This window comes from Corvus cornix, chromosome 6 (genome assembly GCF_000738735.6).
Source record: "Corvus cornix cornix isolate S_Up_H32 chromosome 6, ASM73873v5, whole genome shotgun sequence".
Lineage (NCBI taxonomy): Eukaryota > Metazoa > Chordata > Aves > Passeriformes > Corvidae > Corvus > Corvus cornix.
In genome coordinates this window covers 3,694,667-3,719,307 of record NC_046336.1, presented here as the reverse complement: position 1 = coordinate 3,719,307, position 24,641 = coordinate 3,694,667, and the positions used below count along the sequence as shown (strand labels likewise).

The window sequence follows — 24,641 nt, the reverse complement described above, 5'->3', positions numbered from 1 at the left end:
AGTGTCTTTGTATATTGAATAATGTAGCATGTAATTTCCCCTTGTTGGAGGGAGCAGTGAATTATTTATGATCACGTCTATACTGCATTTGTCTGCTGTACATTAACGAGTGGCAGTCCTAACCACAGAGCAGAAATCAACAGCAACCTCTGCAAGCTCCTTGGCCAAAAGTAAACGGTCCTCATAAAAATAAGGATCTCTGGGAATAGCCTAAGGAGGAAAGATGGATATACAAGATGACACACAGCAGAAGGGGGGGGGGGGGAAGAAAAAGCTCTCTTAGATTTCAATATATTCCCCCTGAAGGCAGGGGGACTTTGCATCACTGCTCCAAACTGAAGGAGGCTCAAGCTAACAAAGGTATTTATATGCAACAGAAAACTTAATAGCAAACAGGTGAGAGCTTTTAATGCCAGTTTCTCCAAGCAATTCCTGCATGAGAGGAGGGGCTGTTGAGTTCTCAGGATGCAGGAGAGATCTCAATGACACCAGTCAGGTAACACTGGCAGGAACCACAAAAGCAAACAGCAAAAGTCTGAGCTGCCTGTTCGAGCCTCACACCAAAGCACTGTAATTACAGCATCCACCAGGCCCTAATCATCTCATAAACAGGGTAAAAAGAGACATTCCCCCAAAAAGAAAACATGCAAGATTTTCCATCATTCACATGGTTTTGTTGGCTGTATAGAAAATATTTGAAATTACGTATTTTTCCTATTAAATAAACATTTCATAAAATTCCTCCCTTTCCTCTTTAAGGGCTGTAAGAGAAGACCACAACCAAAACGGCGGCAGAATCCCAGAATCATGGAATTATTGAGGTTGGAAAAGCACTCCAAGATCATTGAGGCCAAGGAATAACTGAGCACTGCCAAGGCCACCACTGACCCACGTCCCCAAGTGCCACATCTACACAGCTTTTACATCCCTCCAGTGATGGTGACTTCACCACTGCCCTGGGCAGCTCAACAACACTTTTGATGAAGAAATTTTCCCTAATATCCAACCTACACCTCCACTGATGCAACTTGAGGCCATTTCCTCTTGTCCTAAATCTTGTCCCTGGGGAGAAGAGACCAACAAGCTATAAAAAACGATTACTTTCATATGCTCACTCATGTAGCTAAAATTCTCCTCCTCTATCAATAAGATAAAACAGATTGAACAGATTTTACACACATACATACCTATGTGTTTTCCAGGTCACCAGTTCCTTAGTATTTAATATGCTTTCCTTTCTTTCGAAACTCTTTAAAATAAGATGAATCAAACTTTTGCTGGTGCTCTTCAGGCTAAATTTTGTAGCAGCCTTCTAATCACAGTCAGCTTCTCCTCCCACCACATGAAAGGGTGACACCCTGTTAACATCTTTATGAACACATTTCAGGTACACCAGGAACACATTTCTCACCCTGGGGTATAAATGCTCCCCTGGTTTATGTCAGTGGAGCTACAGTGCTTTGTTTCCTGCCTTCACACAATATAATTGAAGATTTCAGGTAAATCAGTCCTCTTGGGCAGGTCACAGCCTAAAACATGGATGTCTAAGGCAAGTGAGAAAATAATCCATCAGCTCTCAGGTTAGATGGGATGAAGCCCAACTGAAAAGCTACAGATGCTATAAAATTAAGGATAAACACTTTTATCCAGAAAAAAAAAACCAAAAGATTAGGCAAAAGATAATACTGCTGAATCACCTGGCCAGTAACATCACATTGCTTCTAATTTAATACTTCTAATGCCATTCTTAGAGTAACAGCTATGTTGTTTTATCCATAGTCTCCTAATTGTTTCCACTTGTCTGGATAAATATTCCCACTGCCTAAGAGCCTTCCCTGCCAAATCAGGAAGGTTTGTTTCAATCAACTTCTCAGCTTGCACTGCTGATGTTTTTTGAAATCTCAGAGCAAAGCTGATCCCATGCCCTCCATGAACACTCCAGAAATGAACTTCCCCACGGAAATGTTTCCCTCTGAAGAGCTCCTGTGAAGACGAGGCTGTCATTAGTCACAAAGAGATGTAGGTCTGGAAGTGAAAGGCTGCCCACAGTTGGACGATGATGAACTTTCCATGACTCACATCAAGAGGAATGGAGACATGAAAGGGCAAAGCGAGGCTGCTGGAGTGAAATCCTCACAACATTTTCATATGGAAGGAGAAAACCCAACAATATTTAGTGGCAGTGCAGCACAACCATGTCATTCCTTTTCCATTCCTCCATCACCCAGTGCAACACTGTCCCTGTGCAGCATCAATTCTTCAGCCCAGGCAGGATAAATTTATGACCTTTGGACACAAAAAACCTGCAAAACTTCACAATTACAGATTTTTTTTTAGCTATTGAGCTTACTAGAAATGGTTAGAATTGAAGACTACAGGCAGCACACAAACAACCCGAAGTATTTGTACAAGTGTAGTGAAGTATTTGTACAGCAGGAGGAAGTTCATCCTGTTAGTGGGCAGGTTGTACCCTTTCAGTAAAAAAATCCCCAGAGAATTAATAAAACTTAACTAAATTTTAGAAGAAAGAAAGTGATATGAGGAAATGAGAGAGATAATTGTAGATTTTCTCTGTCCTGCTTATTGGACACATTTGGCTCCTCAAGTTAACATTTTTGGAAATAAACTTTGCCTGAACTCACGTCTATTTACCTCAGAGAAATCAGAAAGATGCCAGAAAGATGATATGTCAATAAAAAGAGGATCATGAGTCACTGACCTCTGCAAACTTCTGGCGAGAAAAAGAAAAGAGAAAAAAACCCAAACCAAAACAATAAAAACAAGCAAAAACCAATTGCAGTGATTTAGAAAAGCCACAGGACTCATTACAAAGCTCAGCAACCTCCTGCAGACTGAAGTTATGTAACACTCCTTTATTTACTCAAACCCCCTAATTTTTAAAGAATCAATAAATTCAACTCCCAAGACTGTATAAACCCATGCAACCATTTTCAAGGCAATCAGTTGGAAAACAGGTACACCTTAAATGCAAGAATAGGTGGTCACAGCCCATGGTTGCACACTCAACCTGGTGAACAACTGCTGAACACTTGTTTAAGTCTAAAATGTTCTTTAAAGAGCCCATTTCATGGCCTTGTAAAGCCAAAGAAAACCTCCTGAATCACCACTGAATCAGCAAACTCGCCTAAAAAACAAGTGGTTTTTTTCTCAGAATCTAATCCAAACATTATCTGCTCCTTCCTCATCCATACACTTCCAAATAAAATGCGAGAATGGAAAAAATTACATGCTCCACATGCAAAAAAACCAGCAATGTCCCCTAAAAACAGTCGTAGTTTCAATCGCATCAGGATGACTCCTATTATTTGGGCTGCAATGCTCAGGAAATAGTTACTGAGTTTGAATCACCACTCAATTAGGGCATAAACACTGCCTGAATAAACAGGTTCTTGGAAGCAAGGGAAAAAGAGAGGGATTGGGAGGGAGAGCTGCCTGGCCTGGATCAGTGACAGCAGGGTCATGCCCTCCCCCAGAAACCTGTTATTACACCTGAAGGCTTGTGCGAGTTCCTGGAAATGACCAAGCTCCAGTTCCTTGCACTCCTAACATGCCACAGCCACATGTTCTGATGTGTTATTGTTTGGTCTGCGTGAGAATGTGAAAATAATAAAACTTGATATTACCCATTTTTAAATTAAAGCATTTTTCAGAAGGAAAAAAAGCGCCACTAATGATATTTAATGACTTCAGTGCTCTTTCTTTCTATTTTATCTGATTTAAATCAGTCTAAAACAGATTCATCGTTTATTATTTGGGCAGAATAAAAAATGCAGACAGGAGAACAAAATAGAACAAAAGTCAGCCATTACTCCAGAAATACAGGTCCAAAAACCCTGGAAATAAAAAAGCACCACCAGCAGCCACCCAACCTGTGGCAGCACATGCCTGGAGCTCCTGTGCCAGGGCAGAGCTCCCATCGATGTGTTTAAATCTTCCCTGTTGTACAAACATGGAGCAAAGTGCTGTTCTCATACACTTCTGAGGATGTTTGGAGCAGAATTTTGCCTGCAGTACACACTCTGGCTTCTCAGCTCCTGATCAAAACTTGCTGCCTACGATGTGCAACAGCTCCAGCAATTCATCTTTTCCCTTCCCTTAGTTCCTATTCATCTCACATAGTGCCTTGCTACAGAATCACTGACAGGTTTATATTGAATATGAAAGAGTTGCACACTGTAGGAAAAAAACTGTGTCTTTGCATAAATTACTCCAGTGCATTTCTTCTCACAAAAAGCCACTTTAATCCACTTTCAGAGATCATTCTGCATGGTCAAAGTTTAGCATCTGTATTTTCAATCCTCACAGTAACTGTGAGCAACCTCCCAAGAGACCCCACATGGTCCTGGGGGTCATTCCATGGAAACAAGGATAAACCAATGCACCCATCCTGTGGGGCTCACAGATTCCTTTCCCAAAAATCTGGAGCCAGATTAGAAAGTTCTGACATTCAGCACACAACCAGAAATTGCATCTATTTAACAAAAACCAGCCAGTCCCTCATTAAAATGATCGATTCACTAAGAGCCAGAATAAAGTACTGATGCTATCGGGAGTTAATTTTTACCCCTTCTTAAGAAAAATGCATCTACTTAAATGCCCAGACAGCCACCAATGCCAAAATAGGATAAAGACAGATGCAGAAGGTTAAATAATTCATGCAGTGATTTAATATCAGTGAGAATCGCTCGGTCTAAATTTGCCCTATGTACTTTCTTTTCTTATATGGAAAAAGGAGAAATAAGCAAAGAGCTCCCTGGTAAGGCACAGGGATCACCTGAAATACAGCTTCAGGTGCAGAAAGTGAATGTGCTGAGGCTGGTCTTGCCACAAATGTTTTAATTGCATTTTTAATAAGACCAAACAGCTGCTGAGGTTTCATTCCCAAAACAGGGTATCACGATAATTTACAATAACAGCAATTCTTACCTGCCTGCTCTTTCAAGGAATACATCCCACTCTCAGCCCACAAATCAGCCAAATTCCTGTTCTACAAGCGAGTGCAACAGGGAACCACGGAGCACGAAGGCTGAATCTGTTATGAAGCTCTTTCACTGCAGTTATTTTTATCGAACAAATTGAAGAGGTTTGGGGGTTGGCAAGAGGGAAAAAAATATCATCTCTAAGTACAGCTCTCATACGCCCTGCAGTCAGGCTGTAATCAGAAATAAATAAGTGTTTATCTTCAGAAAACGCCCGAGGCAAAGAATTGGTCTGGTATTGACAGAGCTCACGTCTCAAACACAGCTGTTTTGTAGTTACCTGGTTCTTTCTGTCCTCTGTGAATCGTGTTTGATTTCAGGCTCCCAAGGCTGCTTCATTGACTCTGGAAAGATATTGCTGCAATTACTCAAACAGCTCTTCTGGAGCAACTTACTTGATAGAGATACAAGGTTTTCCCTCGATGCAGAGCTCAGTTAGGTGAGGACAGCACAGTGATTTCATCACTCTACCTGAACAAGAGAAAAAGTTGTGGATTCCCCATCCCTGGAAGTGTTCAGGGCCAGGTTGGACGGGGCTTGGAGCAAGCTGGGATAGTGGAAGAACCTCACTGCGCTAAAGAGAATAAAGCTTTGCTTTCAGTGTGCCAGCTGACTCTTACTCGAGGGAGAGGTGGAGAGCTGGTGTAGCACAGTTGGATTTGCAGGAAAGGATCTTTCAGTGCTGAAGGGTTATTTTAAGCCCAGCTCTTTGTCTCTTGCATTGATTACTGGTCCAGAACCAGCACGTGGTGGAAAAATGTTCCGAGAGTATTTCCAACGTCCTGCCAAGCATTTTCAGCTTTGACATGCTGCAAAACAGTGGGCATAACTCACAGTTATGAGTTACTCTGATTACCATCCTGTTCCTTTTACACATTTGATTTTCCTTGATTTTAGCAGCTGCTACCTCAGGTTGATTTAAAGCGAGGAACATATTCTATCCACCATCTGATCTCTAATAATTTCTGCCACTTTGCAAGGGGTATGCAGCACAAATTGCTAAATCTTGTGGGTTGTGAGAGATCAGCTGCTAATTTAAGGCTGCTTTTGAGGGATGAATAACATTGTATGGAATAAATAGAATTTGCATCACGTAATGCCTTCGGTGCCTGTTTATCTCATCCTGTGGTAAAATGGTTTTGTATGCAATGATGCAACCAAATGGTATCTACTAGAATTCATCTGATACACCTTCACACTTCATATATAAGCAGTTTTTCTCAAAGGGGATCAGTCTACTTTAGGCTTAACTTTGCTTTGAACACAATACAGTTATAGCAATTCTAGAGCAATGTAAATGCTCGCAGCTGCTCATTTGATTTTTAGTGGTTGAGAAGGGATTTTCCTCCACCCCCAAGCTGAATTTTCTCCATAAACTTTACTATCTTAACAGAGTCATCTGAATTCTTTTCTTTGTGACTCATATATGGTACCTTCTCTGCGAGACATGCCTTGAAATGGATGGAAAAACATATCTCATCTGTACATAAGTACCATGTAAGTGCTTTTTCATGAATAGGGCATTTCATCTTTCATCTAGTGCTGAGTGGGTGAAAGGAAACATACACAGCTGCATCCTGAAAAGACAAACTCAGCATTAGAGTCTGTCATTAAAGTTTCTTGTAAATTCAAACAAAAATTACTCAACTCAAACTATTCATTGATGCCAAATCACAACTGGGGCTTTGTTTCAGTACTTTTAAAAAAACCTAACTCTGTTCCAAGCTTGATAGTAACTTCTCTAAATGTTCAACAACTTTAATTCTTTAAGCAATGACACATCAGATGAACCTCAGCCCGTTAACCAAGAAACCACACGTTTATTACAAGGTGAAGCGGACTCAGAGTCCAAAGTGGAAAACCCAAGAAAGCACTAAGCATTCTCAAGAAATTTCTAATTAGCTATCTCTAAAATATCACCAGATAAAATTCTTGCAGGTAACTGCTGGCTACACCTAATTAAGCAAAACCTTTTTGATGTAACGTCATTATACTGCTTCCAGCTTCTGAGAAAAGCATTTATTCTGCATAAGTCGAGCAACATTTACTTCCAAAGTCTCCTGCCACTATTCCTAAGTGTTTCATCAAAGGCTTGGGCTGCATCACTCACTCCTCTCTAGTCTGTGCTCTTTGACTACACAAAAGTGCAGTAAGATTTTATTAAACAGTTTACAAGATCCCACCATTCTGAAGACATTTCTGCAGCTCTACACCCCGGGCTTTGTGGCCTATTGAGGTACGTGTGGTTGGCAGAGCACACACTTGGTGTGGAACTTGATGCCACTTGATAATGGTTTAAACACTCATGATTGTCCTATCTTCATGTCACCACATCTAAAGAACAACACTTCTGTCACAAGCTTCAAGGGACTCAAAATCTTAACTTACTGATTTCCACTAGTGGAAGAGAGAGGATGTGCTGCACTCTGTCACCAGCCTCTCAAAAACATCACAGCTGTGGATGCTGTTCTCGTAACACGGCAAAATCCAGCCCAGCAATCTTGCAACTGCACAAAGAGCCCAGTTTACAACAGTCATAACAAAAGGGAAAAATTCCATGCTGTGTATGGAACCCAGTAAGTAGACACTGTAATATCCAGGGCAATGACAAGAAAGTCTGTTCCTCAGCCACTGAACCATTGAGTCCCTTGACTTGGCTCTCTATTCCTGCAGGTTTCTCTCGTGTTTGGCTTCAGTACGTTTGTTTTCCACTCGGAAAGAACACAACCACAAATACCTTTTCAGGCTTTACACTGCACTTAGCTGGCCTGCAGATTGTAAACAAACAAGATAAAAATCTGAGAGTGTTCTTTACTGAATCTCCATGAAAAGAAACCAAGGGGAAAAAGAAATTTAAAAAGCAAACCAAAACCCCAACTCTGCATAATGATGAATGTACCAAGAGAAATTTGGCATGCACTCCCTCACACCCTGCCTCTTCTGCAACATTTTCTTCAATATAAAGACAACATTTAGCTTAGCAAACTAGATGGTCTTTATTTGTGGGCAGAGGAAACCCGAGGCAAGCGTTCCAAGAGACTTTTTTTTTTCCAATGGATATGTTAATTACTTAACTTCTGTTATTGGGAAACTGTCCCAAACTAACCTTCCACTCTCCCTCTGCTTCAGCTGCAGACGGGTCAAAATTCACTTTTTAAGGTTTTGCAGTGAGAAATTGAGAAGACTAAGCCCACCCTTAATGGAGCTCTGAGATGGCACAAATGCCATCTATTCAGATCCTTACTGATCCCTACCTGAACAGCTTTTGGGAGCTACACAAGGATGTCTGGGGGTCCAAGATCTGCTCTGTGGGACAGAGCATCTCCTGACACAGCCCAGAGAACAGAGTTCTAAGGAGAAAGGGAGCACAACTGCTCCCAAATGCTCTGCTCCAGCCAGAAAGCTCTCGCTCCCATGAAAAATCCCCGTGTCCCTGGAGGCAGCAGAGCACGAAAGTGAACAGTGGGAGGTAAAATGAAGTTTTATTTTTAAACAGCAGTGCTTTTTGATGTATTTGGTTCCAGACAAATAGAGGAGGACACAGAGTCACTGCAGGACGTTGCAGCTGAAATGGCACCAGCGCGAGTTCTGAGCTCAGGTTCCGCCGCTTTTACTGAGGCAAATCACACAAGGAATCTGAAGTGACACAAATCCCATCAACTGCAGTTGGCAGCCAGATTTTCAAGAACAGATGCATGACTGTTAATGATAACCCAAAAAGCTCAGTTTCTAATGCAGAAAGACTGAAACTGTGTTAACGTTATAAAGCTCTGCAGAGAACTGGAAGCATCTCCAGAACACACCCCACAAAATACTTCACAGGAACTTACAAACTCCAACTTTAGCAGAATTAACATATCTAACAAAAAAAATCACCAGCAAAATTGCCTCCCAAGTTTTGAAATGCATTTCCATCTGTTAAATTTCTCTGTTGCTGATGGTGTTTACCTTGAGTCAAAGAGATGAATCTTTGATTTCATGAGATTAATGTAATAACTTGGTTTAGGCTGTTAATGCATTCAAAGCTCTCAGACACACAAGAGACTAAGATGGCATCAAGAGCCTACAGATACATTTGGATGGTATGTTTTTAATGTGAAATAGATTAGAAATTCCTTAATCTATTTCTGCAGCAAGGACTACACTGAAATAAAAGCTTCCTGGGGTGTCTTAGGCTGGAAGAGGTGGCTTCCAAGCCCATTTATTCCTTCTAAGCACTACTATATAACCTAAATAATAACACTAAGGAAAACCCCTAAAGCCTTGTCAGATATGTGAGGACTTGAGCTTTCGAGGAATGCAATGTTCATTTCTCAAAAGTGACACCTGGCCCCAAGAAAGCAATGATAAATAAAATATGCATATTATATGCAAATAACTGAATAGAAAAAGGCTGTATTGGTCAGCAGAAGAGCTCAGTCCAGTTGGTGCATCAAGCTGCAAGAGGCAACACTTCTCTTGGTGCCTCAGACCCAGAGAAATGTGAAAAACAAGTGTGTCCTCAGCTGTCCTATCAGTAATGCTAGTGAGTTATTTTTCAGTGGGCACTGAACGGAGTCGTGTGGGTTTGGGAATGAGCCATTGTAGAAGCTGCCCTGCCTCAGTGTCTTTAACACTTTCCACCCTCAAGAACAGTGTTTAAAAAGCACAGCAGTGCCACCACAAGCTGTATCAATCTTTGTTTCCTGCAAAGATCACTCCACGCCCATAGCTAAAGACAGCAATGTGCAACAAAATGCCAAGAAATGCCACGTATTCCATCAAAGCTTTGGGAATGTGACTCAGCAGCTGGGCTGGAGCAGTTTTGGCACTGCAGCCCCTCCACCCTGCCTTATGTCTTCTTCAGGAGAGGTCCAAAGAGCAGCACTGCCCACACCCCACCAGCTGTGGTGCCCACACCCCACCAGCTCTGCTTGCCTTGGCTTTGACAGCAACAGCTCCAACATCAATTCAGCAGCCTGATCAGAGAATTGTTAAAATTGGAAAAGACTCTTAAGATCACTGAGGCCAACCATCAACCTAAAGCTGCCACCTTCACCTCTAAATCATGATCACCACTTCAGCACTGTCACCCGGCTGGGCGAGCCCTCCTGAGTCTGGGCGAGGAGGCTGCCAGACAAAATTGGTTGTTTTGGTTGAGTTTTTGCATCATGAGCTGCTGTGGTGCTCCTGCCATGAAAAACTCCACTCTTTGGCAAAATAATTGTCCCACGAGCTCATCTCTGCTCCTGCTGTCAAGGGGGAGTTGGCATCTCGAGTGTGGTGATCCCCTGGTGCATCTCCTCTGTGCTTCAGGAGAGCAGCTCCCGGTCTGCAGAGCTCCAGACCAGAGTCCACAAGGGAAGGCAGCCAGGGATGGGCTCTCTGGCCCTCCTGGACAAAAATGAAAGGTTGGACGGGGCTTGGAGCAGCCTGGCATAGTGGAAGGTGTCCCTGCCCACGGCAGGGGCTGGAATGGGATGAGCTTTAATGTCCCTTCCAAACCAAACCATTCTGTGACTCTCCAATTTTCCCATGTGAATAACCAAGTCTTGCTCCTTTTACAGCAGTTATTTCACCAGGATATGAAAAATTAGACATTCTAGAACACCGTCCTAGGTGCAGGAGAGAAATATTCTAAGTCTCACCACTCACTGATCATTTGATTTAATTTGCAGTTTTTCCTGCATGTTTAAATCCTGGAAAATGCCTTCAGCATCCAAACCATTTATAATCAAAGTACTTACTGCAGAATAATCTATAAACTCAAAAAATGTCACAGTTCTTCTCATCAAGTGAAAAAATAAATTATATGCTGATAACACTCCTCAGTTTCTTTATTGCATGGCTCAGTGGTTTAAATTATACTTTGAGAAGAATAGCAAATCAGAATGAAACCTTACCACTACATGGGTTTCCTTCCTTTGCATATGAAAACTTGCACTTGATGTTATTCTTACTATTCCCCCTGCAGATTACTTGTGTAGGGCCAACAAAACTGATCTGAAACACACAAAAGGTTTTATCCAAACATGGACGTTTAAATACAACGTGAATTATCTTATCAGTGGTTTTGCAGAGAAGCTTCTGCCCAAGAGGAAAACTAATTAAATGGGAAAATGCAGTTGTAACCATTCATGCCATACACGGGAGCCTCAGGCCAGAATGCACTCAAATGTATCTTGGGGTTTGGTTATGGTCCATAAAGGGTGGGTAACTCCCAGCATGAGACCTCGGAGGGCTTCTCAAAGGTGCTTCTCCATTTCTGGGTGACAAAATGACAGAGTTCTGGCATGTGCCACCTGCAATATCACATGGAATAAAATGGTAGAAGTCCAAGCAAAATCTAGATCTCCTAACTCACCGTCCAGAATCCCATTACATGGGAATTGAGGGATTTTGAATGAAATTCAGATTTGTGTTACACAAGACAGAAGGCCACCAGCAATCCAATTTCTAAATAACCCATCTAAGGCAGACAGCACTGACTCTGACTTTCCCCCAGTAACCATATTAACCAGAATGAATTTCAGTCTTTCATAAGCTCAACAGACAGAGAAAGTGAATTTTCCAAGCTTCCCAAGCTGCAGCCGTGCTCCCCATCCCAGAGTTGTGCCAGAATCTCCCTGCACAATAGTGGCAGGGAGCACTTTTTGGGGCCAAAGCTGGCAGATGGCACTTTGGGGAGCAATGGTGCAAGACCTGCAGTAGGAAATGAAACCCTCCCTGTCATAAACAACTCCCAGTTAAGAACTGGAGCCCTCATTAATATAATTGGTTTCATACGAGGTGCTAAAACACTGATTTGGTGCATTTAGAAGCCAACACTTTCTATCAGTTCAGGAATGTTTTGCTCACCTCTATTTTGGCTCAAGCACAGAAGAAAAAGGGAGAGGAAAGTGTGTCATGTAGTCTGCCTCCAGCTGGAGAATGCCATGCTGGAGTACATTTTTCACCTCAGATGAAAAATGAAGGCAGGTAGCCTTTCAGCACAGCTGCTCCTGAGGACTGAAATGGAAAATTATTTGGAGAGAGAGCAACTCTCACATCATTCACTCAGAGCTGTGGATTTACATCCTCCAACCTGCATGAGATCCACAGAGTGAGTATGACTCCATCCCAAGCTGAAATCTGAGGGAGAAGACACATTTAAAATGTAAAAACAAACTACAGTACTACCACAGGGGGAAAAAAATCACTAATCATTACCCTTCAGGGAATTACTCAATTTTCAGTCTTCCTGCTTCAAGCCCAGAAAATTAAATTTCCCCTTTTTAATGGTGCTGCCATTGAGTATAGGCCAAAAAAATGAAAGAGCAGGAGGGTTGTGTTACCACAAAGTGGGAAGAGGGTCTGCGCCTCTCAATTTGGCATCTCTGGTAATGGGAGGGAACATCCTCAGTGGAACAGCAGGACACACACAGGACGAGGAGCCCTTTGTTCACTCTCACTGGTGAGGAATTGTCAGCTCATCCTGCTCCCTGACACTGGCCATGCCCATCCGAATTGGAAAATCCAGCTTTGCATTGGGTACCAAGTGTTGTTTTTCCCCTTTAGAGACACCTCTCCATCTACCTTTGCTCCACTTCTCCTCGAAGCCTTTAAACCCTGAGGATGAACTGCACGACTTTAGTAGCAGATCTCTGATTTCAGAATTATTCCTTTCTCTCTCCACAAGTACTTCCACCTCCTGCATGACTTTAAAACTCCTCTCACTGCTTTTAACTTGGCTGAAGATGAATATCTGTGTGATCCATTGGCTGAAGTGTCTTTGATGACAGAACAGCTCACAACAATAAAACCATCCTTTCTTAAAGTGTACTCTCCTCCTTCTGGAAATGGAGTCGGCCTATTAATTATTTTCTTAAAGACTGAATCTCAAAATGGCACTGCTGACATTTAAGGCTCGTAAAAAATGCAAGTCTGTCTGATCTGTGAGAAATGAGTTTATACGATCTATTTAAGATGAAAATATTTATCAAGGAAGACAGTTGCCAATTAGGAACACAAACAGAAACAAAGCCACTTACAGCAAGTTGCCCTTTTTTCTTTTTAATCTTTTCTATGCCAAGAGCATGCTCATACCCAGAACAGTGGTGCACAAAATAAGTGACATCTGGTGGCTTTATACTGTAATAGAATATGGCACCTCATTTCAATGCTGTTAACTAAATCCGTGTTTAAATTTACTGCTTCTTAGCAAAGCTTTTTAAATGTTTTATTTATTTATTTTCACACAGATACTTCTGAGACCCCTGGGCATCACATCCCTCTTGCAGGGTGACAGCTGCTGTTATCCAATTAAAGTGAGATTGTCATACTCACATCAGGAAAAACACAGCTCCATGAAGGAATTTGGAAGGCATAGGAAAAGAGCACTAAGATGTAGCTGGGCAGCACCAGTGAGAATCACATAGAGCCAGGCTAAAGGAAAAGGCTGTGCAGAATTTGGTGAAGGAAATCCTTCACCTGCCCCAATTATTCACATGCTCAAAGTAATTAATATCAACTCAGGTCTCTCTGAATTGTCTTTCATTGGATTTTAATTAAACCCAAAAGAAACAGCTGCATTTTTCATTCTGAGCTTAGCAGCACCCTGGCAGCTAAAACTTTTACAAATTTGAAACAGCTTTTCCCCTTTTCGTGCTTTATTGATCCTCAGCAATGGCCACATCTAATCCAGCCAAGCATCCTGCACCTAAACCTGCACTCCAGACATAAAGCAATTACAACTCCCCTTCGAACTCCTCCAGCCAGAAATACACTTCTCTTTTAGAAAGCCATAAGCCTCTCCTGGATAATTAATAGAAGTACTGTCAGCCAGCCTCAATTAAAATTACAAAACTGCTGGCACTGCAATATCAAGGCTTGCAACACCAATTTCTGCAGTAATAAGTATTTATGGGGGGGAAAAAATCTGTAAGCACTATGTAACAGAAATGAGATGAAAGATAAACAGACTCTAAATATTTATCAGCAGAGGAAGTTCAAAAATATCCCAGCAAAATTGGAGCGGATGGCAGCTAAATCCAGACCATTGAGGGTTCCTCGAAGGATGTGCAAGGAGGAACTTCATTTTCAGCTTGACATGGCTAAATCAAATTAATTCCTTCCTCCTATTCAACTGCTGCATGGAAACCCCTGGTGCCAAGAGGACAAAGCTAAAAATGTCCCCAAACCCATGTCTGAATTCTGCACTTGCACACCACAGCAGGGCAATACTTTTAAATAAAGAGTGGGACTTTGGGGCTTTTCCATCACTTTTAGGGGCTAAATGTCCTCAAGAGGAATGTCCACCTGCACGGTTGGCTTCCCTCAGCACTGCAAGGGGGCTCCACATCTGCAGGATCTCCATGAAAAGGGGCCTCTGGGATAGCACAGCTACTGATGGATTATTTCAAAGAGAAATATTATTTCCTGCTCACATTCCCTCCTCCCTACCAGACATTATCTTTACCTTAAGACCTCCTGGCTGAGCTAAATAACACATGCACAGAAAAGCACAGCTGAACGGCTTTGGCTCCAGCCACTCATCAAGAAGAAAACTTTTAAAGATCCCATTTCAATTTATTTTTTGAAATCCTGGCATGCTGAAGTCAGCAGGAAGACATTTCGTTGACTTTAATGAAGCCAGAGGTTCATCCAGAGAATTGCTGTTTGGAATGAGCATAGCATTTATATTATCTCATTTGAAACCCTCCAAGTTTTTTGTTAAATGCAACTTAATGATATTTGCTATTTCGGAATTATTTCCTATCTTTCAAAACACAGAAAGGAGGGTGTTAAAATTCTGCAGTGTAAAATGCTTAGTGATGATGGATGGGATACTCTTGTTTCAGTAACAGGCACGTTTTTAATGCATAAATATTAATTGTCATAAAGTGCCTGTTCATTCTGCAGTTTTGGAAAGCTTTAGATTGTAGGAATTTTAGTAGTCCAAAAAAAAATACTGTTGGTATTTACATGTTTATTTGTATTTTCAGGGCACATTTTTAGGGCTTTTTTTTTTTTTTTCATTTATTATCTGATGTACCAGCACAGCAAGACAAAAAAAAATGGAAAACTGGAGAGATGACTACACCCACTTAATGAGTATCATTACAGGAAAACACTATCAAAACTCAGCAGAGGCTTTTTATGCATTCCCCTGTATTACACCCAAATGAGTTATTGCAACATTCTAACTCTGATAGCAAACCACCAGAATGCTCAATTTTTACAGCTGTAGCAGAAATGAGCAGCAGGTGAGCAGAACCCATCTGAGAGAGTTATTGACCCCAGTAAAAGCTGCTCCCTGACAAGCTCTGGAGGGTTACCCAGCTTTTCCAGCCTTGCCACACACCTTGGGGAGCAGAGGGCTCTGAATTCCTCCAAACAGCTGGAAAACTGTTCCCACTCCCACAAGATTCTGGTCCCACCCAAACCCAAAAGGTGAATTAGTCCTGATCTAGCTTAATGCAAGATAAATCCAAGTGGGATTTCCATGGATACCAATCTAGATTGCATTTACTCTGCTGTGTATTTTTCATTTTGCTGATCTCTCAGTAATGCTCAAAAATCTACTCTGAAGGGTTAAAAACTTCACCATTTAAAATCACCTGATGTCAGACAAATTATTATTTCTTCCTTCCTCAATGAGAGGATGAGCTTAGATTCCACTCCTCCCTTCTGCTTGCTTCTCACATCTCATTTCTTGTTGGAACTGCTTTAAAGATGGTATAAATAGCTTTACAAAGTAATTCTATTACTAAATGTCAAGTGCAATAGTAGCTTCATTCTGATTTATCCTTATCTGATCCTCGGGCAAGTTAATCCTCAACCTGAGAAACTGTTTTCAGAGCTTTATAATTGATGAAACTTTTCATCTAAATTATTTACTTTACGAACGGCTCCAATGAGTTGCTCAGGGCATAAAGCTGTAGTACTCAATGCTGGAGTGCTCAGGAACATGGTTTTGTCTTTTTAAGTTAAGAGCCCATCACTGCATCTCGTGCTGCAGTTTCTATTGGCAGTCTTTAATGCACAGCAGGGTTTTTATCTGAATTTTTATCGCTTGCAATAGATGCAGTTACAACCCAGATGTCACAGTGCTATCCCAGCCTGGAGCTCTGGGGAGACACAAAGCAGGCAGAGAATCCCTGATGCTGAAGGTGTGAATCTCACAATGTGGACCAGTATTCCTTCCCTGGAATCAGCAGGGCACGGGCTCAAAACCTGATGGACACGTTCAAAACCTGCCCCTCTTCCATTGCAACAGCAGCACCCAAAATCCTTTCCAGAAGTGGCCCCAGGAAATATCCTCAGGCTTCAGCAATCAGAAGGATGAGCTGTACAGCAGCAGCCCTAAAAATGCACTAAGAAGGGGTGGAAGAGCAGGAGCCCAACCAGCAGCCTAACAGAGTGAAATACATCTGCAAAATGATGAACTTGAAAATTTGAGATTCATTATCCATTTAATTTACTTAACATTACCAGTATCTATTTAACATTAGCTAATATCCACAGAGCTAAGCAAAAAGACAAATTACAACTAAAAAGTAACCAAAATCAAAGAGGCTGGGAAGGAGTATTAGATAAGGTATTTGATGGGCTTGCAAGGAAGTGTTGGTTTTAAGGGCTGCTAAAGAATTTTCAAGAGATGAAGCTCCCCTGTGAGGAGCTGGGCCTGCAGGCAAACCCATCTCATTATGTTCTCCTAATAAACTATTAAACCATCCTTCTCCATTTCCTCCTATTTCCAGCTTTTCACAGACAAACCTCCTGGCTGCACCAGTCAAAGAATCCTTTTTCTTTGGATTAATAAATTCTGGCACTCAGACCATTATATCCCAGTTTAGGCACAGCAAGGCTAACACTGGGCTCTTACATTTCCTCCAAATTATGGGCCAAACCATCCAGAATTCTAATTTCTGCACCTCTTTTCCTGAGGTCTCTCCTATTTGTTGGTATCTCACTACTCATTTGGAGCCAGTTATAAAGCACTTTAATTAAATGCTTTTTCTCCACACTGTTCCAAGACCTGAAATTGGGCAAACCATCCAATACTGCAAGCTCACATCCATGTGCAGCCCACCCTCAGAGCACTCTTTCAACACTGCCAGGTTTCTTCCATCTCCTAAGCACACATGCTGCACATAAATCTTTATTTTTCTCACTTTGTACCTTGCAGAGGTTTTCATTTTTCAAAGCAGTCTTATCTTGTTTCCTCTGTATGACTTTGAACTTTACATTTTATCTTCACTCCTGTCTGACCTCAGAGTTCTCCCCAGCTGAAACTCACCTGGAACTCAATGACTTATTTGAAAGGAATGACCTTCCCTCTATTCCATGCAATCCTGAGAAGTTACCAGTCTAACTTCATCTTGTCATATTTAAGCCCAACACCAATAAATGCAAAACCAAAATACAACATAATAGCACAAAAAGCCTTTTTCACTCTCATCAGTTTTTCTAATTTTACGGTGAGATAGCAGGGTGCATTCACCCACACTGAAAATCAAGGTTTTTCTACAGGAAAAAAAATATCTCCTCATGAAACTTATTTTTTCCTACTGGAAGGCGTGAAGCAAATGGAAAATGTCAGTTTGAGTATTTTGCTATTTAGCTACAGATCTGCACCTTTTACAGTGAGGAACGACCCACCTTAGATACAGATTTGGCATAAACCCCCATTTATTTATAAAACGCTGTGCTTATTTGGTGAGTAAATGATAGCATAGTAAGTTTTAGAATATTAAGTGTGTACTTTGTACTGCTTGGTGTATAAACACATAAAAGCCTGTGTTGCTTCCCTGCCACTCCATCCCACCGTTTCTCCACAGGACTGGGCTCATTTCCAAGGAAACCCATGGCACAGGAGGCAGCCACGTGCCCTCTGCCATCCCCAACACTGCAGGGGCTGTGGCTGCTTTCAGCAAACCAACAGGGGAAGGTTCGCACCACCAGCAGCTCCAAAAATGTGTCTGGAGCTTACGTGGGCTACCTCACTTCTGGCAAAATCAGAAGGAAATCAGCAGCCAGCTGCTGAGATTTGGGAAACGAATGTTTCAGGCAGCTCAGGCTCTTGTGGGAGTTTGAGGAAGGTGGATCTGGGAATGAGAAGACGCAGGGCAATAGGTTGGAGTTGGAGGGTTCATGCAGGAGAGGTGCTCCAGGCCAGAGCAATCAGAGAGCTGGAGCATCAATCCTGTGAGGAAAGGCTGAGAGAGGGGGTGCTCAGCACAGAGAAGAGAAGGTTCCAGGGAGATCTCAGAGCCCCTTCCAGGGCCTAAAGGGGCTCCAGGAGAGCTGGAGAGGGACTTGGGACAAGAGATGGAGGGACAGGACAAGAGGAATGGCTTCAAACTGACACAGGGCAGGGATAGATGGGATATTGGGAAGGAATTGTTCCCTGGGAGGGTGGGCAGGCCCTGGCACAGGGTGCCCAGAGCAGCTGGGGCTGCCCCTGGATCCCTGGCAGTGCCCAAGGCCAGGCTGGACATTGGGGCTGGGAGCAACATGGGATAGTGAAAGGTGTCCCTGCCCATGGCAGGGGTGGAATAGGATGAGCTTCAAGTTCTCTTCCCGAACAAACCAGTCTGAGATTCTGTCTTGTGACCTCTGGTGTGCTGCCACCAGAGGGGACAGAGGCCATGAGTCAGAGTGTGCCATGTCTCTCATTCCTGCTCACATTCACCACCTCATCAGGTCTCTCATCACCACCACAGCTGCCTTGTCACTGCCATCAGCCACCAGTGCCCATCAGGAAAACATTTCTCCTTCTGTTTCTTCTTGCAAGGCATCACCTGCTTATCTTCCCTCAGAGGACGCTCCTTAAAGCTAAAGCTTACAAGCCACGTCCAACAGCTGCTGGAAACCAGGTGTAACATAAATTAATAAATATTCCATGGAAAAGCTACATTAACTGCTTGCCCCTGAAGTGCTGTTTAGTGGCATGTCAGGCACAGCTGTGTAATCAAAGGATTACAGTGCTCCCACTTACAAGGCTCTCCACCTCCTCGGGGACTTCCCTGTCTCCCTCGCCTGTAAAAACCCAATCCAGGCACCAGGACAGAATTGTAATCATGTCTTTGAGACTAGGAAACACAACCCAACAGGCCGTGGGGAAGAACACAACACGTTTTCTGCCAGGTATGTGGGCAGCCACATGAGTTTTTGAAAGGATGGTTCTGCAAAGCGATAGATCATCAGTTCGTTTCAGTGAAATTGCAGTGTTAGTGGAGAGATAGGCACAATTTGAGATAACTTGCAGGAGCTTGCAGATCCCTTCCCCTGAACAGCTGTATTTAGACTTCAGATCTGACACCACACTTGGTCAGCAAGAAAAACAGGGCACTTCACTAAGAAACATAAATAAATAAGAAATACTAATTTGTGGGGGGAAGCGGTGAAGAAAATGCTCTCTTATTGGAAATCTACCATGTTTTTCCACAGCACTTTGGATTCTTCCAGCTGAGCAGCATAACTCCAGCCAAGGAGTATGGTGGGAATTTAGAATTACCCCTCCCTGTGCGAGATATGGAGAGAAAAAAGGCTTAAAGAGGAAAATGAAAGTCCAAAGACAGCAATTAAGGAGCCTGGTTCAAACCAGGGCACAGCTTCTGCAAACCCTCTGAGGTGTTAGAAACAGTGTTCCACATCGGGCAAGTGCCCAGAGTAGCACTGAATGATTTAAGAGCACATTTCCTTGGAGTTCATGATGGTGGGATACACATTAACTGTAGGGGTAATTAGGAGGGAGAGGGAGTACATCGGTATCTGTTTGTGTCATGGCTTTTCTTCATCTAAGTGATGCATCTGCACTGGAAGAGAAGCACAGCTGGGTGTTCCAAGTTCCTAAATCCACGTGTCATTCAGGTGAGATCAGCCCTCTGCTGCCAGCTCACCTCTGGGGAAACTGTGTCAGCACCCAGTGGTGACAGAATGCTGAGTTACAACCGTGAGATTTTGCTCCACGGACATACAAGGAAGCACTCAGTGTAGGAAAAGTAGTTTATAATAGGAAGGATTCCCTTCAGCAGAGGAATTCCATAAGAAATCCTTATTGGCCAGCAATAGCTCATCAACTTGGGCAGAGTTTGCTGCCATCCCCCAAACCATTTGGTCTTAAATATAAACCAAGGCTTTGAGAGCTGCTTTGGTACCAGGCCACACCTTAAAAACATGTTCAGCAACACTGAAATCACCTGGGCTACCAACAAAAGCTTTGACCACTGAAACTCCCCGTTCTCACAGAGCTCCTGCCACAGGCTGCTTAAAATAATGTTAAAATATAACACAAGCAGTACCTTATTTGCATCTCTGTGATTATGCCTACATGATCGTGTCCTTGTTAATGCTGCTAGTGGATTACACACCTTCATCCTTCCCCTTCAACCACATGAAATAATTCAAATATGAGAGTCTGCTTCACCCTTCACATTTATATGATTTTCAGGTACCTGCTTTTAATTTAGCAATGAAGATAAAATCCATTACTGCCTTGCACTGCATTAGTGGAATTAAGTGTTTTGCAATGTAAATCTCCACTGTTGCATCGTGTTCCTGTTACAAACCACCAAATAAAACACTCTGAATTTGAGATTAGTCCTCCTATGGCAAAATCTGAGCCACAAAACTGTTTTGTTACTGATTTCAGAACTGCACGGTGGCTGCACTCACAGACACAGGATCTAAGTGCTATTAAAAAAAAAAAGGAAAGAAAGAAGGTAGTTTCACTACTAAATCTTCATACAAGTAGTTTCCTCCTTTCTGCATTCAAATTGATTTTCTTTCTTTAGGCATGTGAAGAGCCAGATGAATCCTTTGACTCAATGCCCAAGAGTGAAATGGCACCAGCAGCAGCAGCAGCAGCAGAGAAGCTCTCAGGGCACGAGACGTGTGACAACATTTTAATCACTGACAAGAAGAGGCTTCAAGGCAGCTACTCTGTCAGTGTTTGCTGGCTTTAAGTGACATTTACTGTTGATGAGTGAGTGCATATGTGTGTGAGTATATAAACACATATATGTATATAAACAGCACAGATATAAATATATATGTATAGTTCATGTACATCTGGGGACTTTTGTTGATGGAAATTTCCCTCTTTGCCAGAAATTGAGCAGTCCCCAGTCAGTATTAAGTGCAGTGCTGTTCAATCAGGTGTTTGTGTATCCAAACGAGCGCATACAATTTTCAGTTAAACCTTAAAAATATTTACTTTTCATGAACAGTTCCAGCAAACTTTGAGATTTAATCTGTGATGTGCTCAGCTGGCCACTCTGCTGTTTTTTTTTTTTTTTTTAGTCTCAAAATACAAAAGAACATGTTTGTTCTACAGGAGATGATGATGACGATGATGGGTTTTTGGTCTGTCTAACAATGCAAGAAGTGAAACCATTCTGATGTCATACACGAGGAAGTCAATGTGAAGGGGACTTTAGGCCATAGAATGATATAACAGGTAAAATTAAATTTTAAAAAAAATTCCAAATCGAAGAGTTTGGTGGGCGTTTAGATGCACCATCCAAGCAATACTCTCAGATATCCTATTAACCTACAAATCTGTCTGTGCCTAAGACAGTCAGATCACTGCAGAGTACGGCTGTAGTATTACAATGAAGCAGCAGAGGAAAATTAAAAAAAAAAAAAAAAGAGAGAGAGAGAGAAGAAAAAGAGAAGCCCACATACGAGACCGCCAAAGTTCAGCTGGTGAATTGTTGCTTAACAGACTCTGACCGTAATAACCCGTCACTGAACCTTGCCTGCATTCTCAGCAGCTATGAAGCTATTTTTAACAGCCAACAGCTTGCATTTAAGAAATACCCCTCTTCACCCAAAACTATCCACAGTGAATGGCAACATCCATGCCCGGCTCCATCCCAGGTGGGATGCGCTGCCGGGATTGAATGGCTCTTTCAGGAAAGCCCCTTTACAAGTGTCTGCTCTCCCAAACCCCGACCCCAGCGCCATCCGCGGCTGCGGGGGCCTGCCCAGCGCGGGCAGTGACAGCATCTGCGCTACCTTTGTCCCCGCGGGGTCCCCCGGAGCACGGACCGGCTCCGGGGCGCGTTCCCCCCGCCGTGCCCCGCTCCTGCCGCGGCTGCGGGGGATGCTGCTCCCGGGGAGCGCCCGGGGTGCCCCAGCCCGCCGGGGAGCGGGGACGGTCCTGTGTCCCCCGGCTGCCCCCGGCTGGAGCCCCGCGTCCCCCGAGCCCAGCCGTGCCCAGCGCTGCCCCCGGGGCTGCCGCTGCCCAACTTCGCGCAAAGTCCCGCCGCCTCCAAACTTGGGGAGCCGCGGCCTGGGCACCCCCCGCCTTCCCGCAGCGCCCATCCCATTCCATCCCATCCCATCCCACCCCATCCGCTTCCATCCCATCTCATCCCATCCCTGCGCTCCTACCTCCGCCGGCTCGGCTCGGCTCTGCCCCGCGCCCGCCGCCTCCGCCGGCTCTGCCCTGCGGGAGGGGGGCGGAGGACCAGGAGGAGGAGGAGGAGGAGGAGGAGGAGGAGGAGGAGGAGGAGGAGGAAGGGGGAGGGAGGGAGCAGCCCCGCCGCTCGCCGGCCGCGCTGCGCAGCCCGGGAGGCGGAGTGCTGCCGCTCGGCTCTGCCCCGCGGCTCCTCGGGGCGGGGGTCCCCCCGGGGCTGCGGGGGTCCCCCGGGGCTGCGGGCGCCGGGATGGGGTGCGAGCCGAGCGGTCCCGCTGCGGGGGATGCGCCGCGGAACCCGCCGGAGGGGGTGCGGGGCATCCCCCGGGCATCCCCCGGGCATCCCCCGGGCATCCCCCGGGCATCCCGGGCCCCAAGAACCGCCAGCGGCAGCGCCGGGGGATGGATCGAGAGCATCGGGAAGGAGATGGGCCCCTCCTGAGCCCCCCCGACAGGAATTTGGGCTGTCCCGAGAGAGCGGTGTGCGGGTGGCACCGGCATCCCGAATCCGGGCGTGCAGGCAAAGGTCAGCCCGAGGAGACTCAGGCTCGGATCTGCCAAGGCTCCGAGGCTGGAGCGAGTCCGACCTTCCCTGCTGCACACCTGGCAGGCTGTAGGCAGCATCCACTGCCCTGCTCCGGACTTGGAATGGAATGGCAACCGCACAAACGTGGCTAAGAAGCCAAAATCTTCTGCTCAGTGAATGCAAGGTTCATTCTCAAACAAGACATCCTACCAGAATATACATATATATGTATAGTGAATATACATCAAAACTGTTAAACTGACAGAGGGCAAGTTGAGATTAAATTTTAGGAAGAAAATGTTCCCTGGGAGGGTGGGCAGGCCCTGGCACAGGGTGCCCAGAGCAGCTGGGGCTGCCCCCGGATCCCTGGCAGTGTCCAAGGCCAGGTTGTACAGGGCTTGGAGCAGCCTGGGATAGTGGAAGGTGTCCCTGCCCATGGCAGGAGAGTTGCAACAAGATAGTCTTTAAGGTCCCTCCCAACCCAAAGTGTTCTATGATTCCGTGATGATAAATATATGTTTAAATGTATAGTCTGGTTATTAAGTCTGTGATATCCACCCATCCCTTCTGAGGTGCAGCACATGCCATTTCCTTCCAAGGTTTAATGCAACACTTGCAAAGCCAATGGTATCAAAAGGAAAACTCTTCATATTTCCCTCCTTACACTGTTAAACTTAAATCCATGTGTTTAATACTCGGCAATATTATTTCTAAGAGTTTGAAGCGATGAAGCGTGAGCCGAACATGAAAGAACAGTGAATTCTCTATTTTAGTACTTCCTTTCATGATCAAGCCCATCTTTGGTTTTAACTTTCAGAAGCATCTAAAACTCACACAGCTCTGTGGGAATCTGCTTTGCAGAGAAACCATATGCACCTTAATAGTAAAATGCAAAGCAGAAGTTTACAAATTACACAGCTCTGATTGGGAGCCAAACAGATTAAAGATTTCAAGTGGGCGATTGTGCACCTGTAAGACCGCATAAAAATTTTTAAAAGATTTTAAAAGCCACACATGCACACATTTCCCACAGAACCATGTATGTATCTCTGTTCAGATCACATCTGATTCTCACCTGTCTTTTAAATTAAAAAAACACCCATAATAAAGACCCTGATGAGGTGAAACCAGTGATTTATAAAATACTCACACATATTCAGTGTTTCTGTTCTGAGTTAAATATGCTGCCCTCCAAGGCCCTTTTTGGCCTCGTGGGATGCTCTGAATAGCAATTATCCTTAGCCAGATTTCTGTGTAATTACACTCCCTTCCTTTCTCTGTATTTTTAAATAACAAAAAATCAAAGAAGCTGTCATGAAAACAAGATCTTAATTCCCTGGGGAAGTCTCTGTTTACATTATTCCTCACCAAGCAGCAGCTGGAGTAGAAATCTTGGTGGTGTTTTCCACATGTGGTAGCTCAAACTTCCAGGCACTCCATAAAGGTTGAGACTGCCCATCTCACAGACGCTTACAGACTGTCTTCAGTGTTACCTGGAGAGACAGGGAGGAAAATGCAAACTTTAATGGTGTAATAAATCCCTCTCCAGGAACCATGTTACCAGGAAAAATCACAGAATCCCAGAATGGTTTGGGCTGGAAGGGCCCTTAAAGCTCATCCAGTGCCACCCCTGCCATGGGTAGGGAACACCTTCCACTGTCCCAGGCTGCTCCAAGCCCTGTCTAACCTGGCCTTGGACACTGCCAGGGATCCAGGGGCAGCCACAGCT

General features: G+C 43.9%; 1 protein-coding gene across 5 annotated transcripts in view; it reads right to left on the bottom strand.

Annotated features, from left to right (window-relative positions):
* The window catches only part of CHST15 (carbohydrate sulfotransferase 15), a 44,745-nt gene extending 22,326 nt beyond the window's left edge, over positions 1-22,419 (bottom strand). Inside the window, exons 1-3 of one of the 5 annotated variants that reach the window (XM_019293911.3) lie at positions 10,883-10,981; positions 5,281-5,344; positions 4,948-5,173 (exon numbers count right to left, since the gene is read on the bottom strand). The gene's annotated coding sequence lies outside the window, so the exon portion shown is untranslated. Of the gene's footprint in view, positions 1-4,947; positions 5,174-5,280; positions 5,345-10,882; positions 10,983-22,361 lie in introns of those variants that run through there. The other 4 variants (XM_039554083.1, XM_010407853.4, XM_039554084.1 and 1 more) reach the window with 4 other exon arrangements.
* Between the last annotated feature and the right edge of the window lie 2,222 nt (positions 22,420-24,641).